The following is a 4,197-nucleotide window of genomic DNA, read 5'->3' as shown; positions in this document are numbered from 1 at the left end:
CCCTTTTAGTTCCAAAGGTACTGAAGCCTCTAACTCTGATCTTTTACAGAACCAGTACCAGGCATTTATCAGAAGAGGCCAAGCCTCAGGTTTTCATATAGCCCTCCCAGTAGTGTAAAAGTAAATGTCAGTAATCTCATTGGGCTCTTAACCTGCAACCCAGCCTATAGCATAAATTGCAGTGCCTTGGCCAATAGTGTAGTAGGTCTTGCTCTTCTCCAGATATGGTGAAATGAAACACGTTGCTTCAGATCCATTCCCTGTATCTCCTTGCATTTCCCCTCAATATAATTTCCTGATTCTGAGGCAGCTCTCACACCTCATTTTCCCCTAAAGAGGGAAAGCAAAGAGTAAATTCCTCTTACACTCAAAGGCTAATGCCTCCCTAAAATGAAGAATCAACAAGGTCTCAGCTCAAGTTTAATAAAACTACAAAAGACCAAAAGCGAAAACCTACTACTATACACATCAGTTTGCCTGCCGCATAACACAGCTCAGGCCATTCCCTCCAGAGGAAGAAAGGCTGGCCTCCCCAACCCCTGCAGGAAAGGCCTGTCCTGTTCCACACCACATCTCGGCTGAGTGTAAGGTCCCGTGTTTTAAGCATTACAATAGTACAAAATACAATAGTTTTGTTCTCATGGCCACCTACTGCAACCTGGCCCTAAAATGGCCCAGTGCTCGTTTCTGCTTAGAGAAATATTCTTTGCTCTTCTGGACATCAGGCTTGATGGTATCACTGCCAGGCTTCCAGCCAGCTGGGCACACTTCCCCATGTTTGTCAGTGAACTGGAGGGTCTCAGAGTCTCATCCACAGAACGGCCAACAGGAAGGTCATTTATGGTGATCTGTTGAATGATACCCTTATCATCAATAATAAAAAGGCCCCTGAATGAGATGCCTTCATGGGCCTTTAAGACCCCATATTCCTGAGCAATGGTGTGTTTGGGGTCTGATATCAAGGGAGTGTTCATGGGTCCCAGTCCTCCTTGTTTCTTGGGTGTGTTGATCCATGCCAGGAGACAGAAGTGAGAATCCACAGAAGCACCAATCACTTGGCAGTTGAGTTTCTTAAATTCTTCTGCCCTATCTCTGAAAGCAATGATCTCTGTGGGGCACACAAAGGTGAAGTCAAGAGGGTAAAAGAAGAACACAACATATTTTCCTTTGTAGTCAGATAGACTGATATCTTTGAACTGACCATCTGGCATTACAGCAGTTGCTTTGAACTGGGGGGTATGGTGCCCAATTTTGGCATTTCCTGAAGACGTATTGCTATCAGCAGTTCTCACAGACAAACCACAGAAGACAGTCAGGAAAGAGACACGCCAAAATAAATTCTTTGTATCCTCAAAAAGAAAAGAAAAAGTACTCTTGTGGAAAGATCCTCACCTCCCCCAGCTCAGCCATCAACTAACTTGCTGTGGGGACCTCCTATAAGGCATTTCATCTCTCTGGGCCTCAGTCTCCTCATATGTAAAATAGAGATGTCTTTCAGCATTTTAGAAGCTCCAGTTAGTCTGGGCTCAAAGAAAGGGAAAGAAAGAAAGGTATGAGGTAGTGTCTAAAATGCTAAGGTGACTTCAGCAAAAGTGCAGTAGTAGTCCTAAGTCCTATTAGCTCAGAGTCCACAAGTCCTGGCCTTTTCTTCTACCTCCCTCTCTATCTTCCCTCTTGTCCCTGGTATAAGGCTGTGTTTGGTTCTGAGACCTTCATTCCATCAATAAATATGTATGGCGATGGAAGCCCCAAGATTCAGATTGCCTCATTTCCTGTTCTCAAGTACCCCTCACAACCATACCCTTCCACTTCTCATTTCCTTCCACTGCCTACACATACCTTCCCTCTCTTCGGTAAGTGGTCCTCAGTGGGGGCGGGAGGGTGGGGGTCCATATTGCTCCCTAGAAGGCATTTTGGGAAATATACGGTGGTACTTTTGGTTGTCACAACAACCGGGGGAGAGGGTGGGCAGGGTTCAGGGTTGCTGAAGTCCTGCAGTGCACATGATGGTCTTATCTCATGTGACTTTTGAATGTCTGCTAGACATTCATGTAGGTGAAAAGACTGTTTACGATTATCCGAGCTTATAGCCCAACTCCATATTAAACAAAAACACCAAGTATTTTTATACAGTTTAAATTAACACTGAAGTTTTCAAAAATGCAGCAATCATGTAAATCAAGGGAAGATTGTGCGTTGTTTTATTCAGAATTTTACCAAGAGTTGTTCATCATTTGGAAAACCACATTGTAACCAAAAGTAAGGTCCAGCTGCTCACCTCTCAAAAGCCAATAAAGAGGCGAGTTGGTGGAAAGGAAAATTTGCTTTATTTTGGAGGCCGGCAACCCGGGAGGAGGGCGAACTCCTGTCCAAAGGCCAGCTACCCCCGACCCCCAACAACCAGTGTGCAAGAGCTTTTATAGACGGAGGGAGGGGGCTATATGCAGAAGCAAGAGTCAGCTCTGACAGTCCTCTTGAAATTGTTCATGCGGTGGTCTGACCAGCATCATCTTGATGGTCTTAAGTACAGTTAATCTTCAGTTCCAGGGTAGGTTTGTTCCCATTTCCTTGAGCCCAATTCTCAGAATTGTGGCCGCTTATGTCATGGTTATAGTCTGGTCATCCTGTAGTTAACTTCTTCTACCTGGTGCGGGTTTCAATATCTACAAGATAGCTCACAGAATATGGCTCAGAATATTATCCATAGCCCATGAAGAGGGACTAAAGGTCCTTGATTATGCTTAGTGACTATTATTATTTAGTCTTGGACTGTTTTCCTTTGTTTCTGAATTTTCTCACTCTCTGATTAAATTTATTCTTTAATAAAAGTTTTTCCACAGACAAAAGGCAGGCAGAGGACATTGTGGGGAGGACCATAGGGTCCTGCTCCATTTCAACATCACTATGGCAATGCCATCTGTGGTATTTGAGTGACCAATACAACACACCTGTATCAGTTAGCATTTTCAGGTGGAGGTCACTGACTTCATTATGTCTTCCAGTATAATCATGATTAAGCATTTAGATATTGAAATATGTTTTATTTTGTTAAAAAATATAATTTTATATCCTTAATGTTACAGTTAGGACATTATGCTCATCTTTTCAAATTAGGTATATAGGTAGGTTACTTATCCACAAACTCCGTTTCAGGAAAATAAAAGGGTATTACAAAATATTTGTTATAAAGTCATTATTGAGTTTGGTGGTTGAGAATAGCTATCTTAGAGATTCATTTTTTAATAATCCTCAATTCTTGTTCATGAGCCTGTCTCCTGGCTTCAAGCTGTCTATGCTTCACAGCTGACATCCTCTACTTTCATGCTTTACAATTCCCTCAAAATTCATGTATAGTTTGTGGTATCCAACCTTCAAGATGGCCCCTGATGGGGTAAGGGGAGGGAGGGATGAATTGGGAGATTGGGACTGACATGTACACACTACTATATATAAAACAGAAAACTAATAGGGTCCTACAGTACAGCACAGGGAACTCTACTCAGTACTCTGTAATGGCCTATATGGGGAAAGAATCTAAAAAAAAATTGATATATGTATATGTATAACTGATTCACTTTGCTGTATACCTGAATCTAACACAACACTGTAAAACAGCTATACTCTAATAAAAAAAAATAAAGATGGCCCCCAGTGATCCCTGCCTGCTGGTATTCACACCTTTGTGTAGTCCCCTCCCACACTGAATAAGGTTGATCTGTGTAATCAATAGTATATTGTGAAAATGATGGAATACTGTTAAGGCTAGGTCATAAACGACTTTACAGCTTCTGCCTGTCTCTCCCTCTTGGATCACTCTTCCCGGGAACAGCCTGCTGCCACATGATGAGGACACTCAAGCGGCCCTATGGAGATGAGGAACTGAGGCCTCCTGCCAACAACCAGAACCTTGCCAGCCATGTAAGTAAGCTATCTTGGTAATGAATCCTCCAGCCCCAGCCAAATCTTCAGATGATGGCAAGCCCAGCTGACATCTTGACTACAATCTCAAGAAAGACCCCGAGTCATCAACAAGCTATTACCAGATTCACGACCAGTATCAACTGTGTAAGATGAATATTTATTGTTTTTTTTTCTGATTTCAGAGCCTATGCCTTTTTTAAAAAAATTGGAGTATGGTTGATTTACATTGTGTTAGTTTCAGGTGTACAGCACAGTGATTCATATATATATATATAT

The 4,197-nt window shown here is 42.3% G+C and overlaps 1 pseudogene; it reads right to left on the bottom strand.

The window, feature by feature from the left end:
- Positions 1-648: 648 nt before the first annotated feature.
- LOC112411869 (peroxiredoxin-1 pseudogene) overlaps positions 649-4,197 on the bottom strand; it is a 12,501-nt pseudogene continuing 8,952 nt past the window's right edge.

The sequence above is a fragment of the Neophocaena asiaeorientalis genome, unplaced genomic scaffold (genome assembly GCF_003031525.2).
Source record: "Neophocaena asiaeorientalis asiaeorientalis breed wild unplaced genomic scaffold, Neophocaena_asiaeorientalis_V1.1 scaffold572, whole genome shotgun sequence".
Lineage (NCBI taxonomy): Eukaryota > Metazoa > Chordata > Mammalia > Artiodactyla > Phocoenidae > Neophocaena > Neophocaena asiaeorientalis.
The sequence above is the reverse complement of the archived record's forward strand: the minus strand, read 5'-3'. Positions and strand labels throughout refer to the sequence as shown.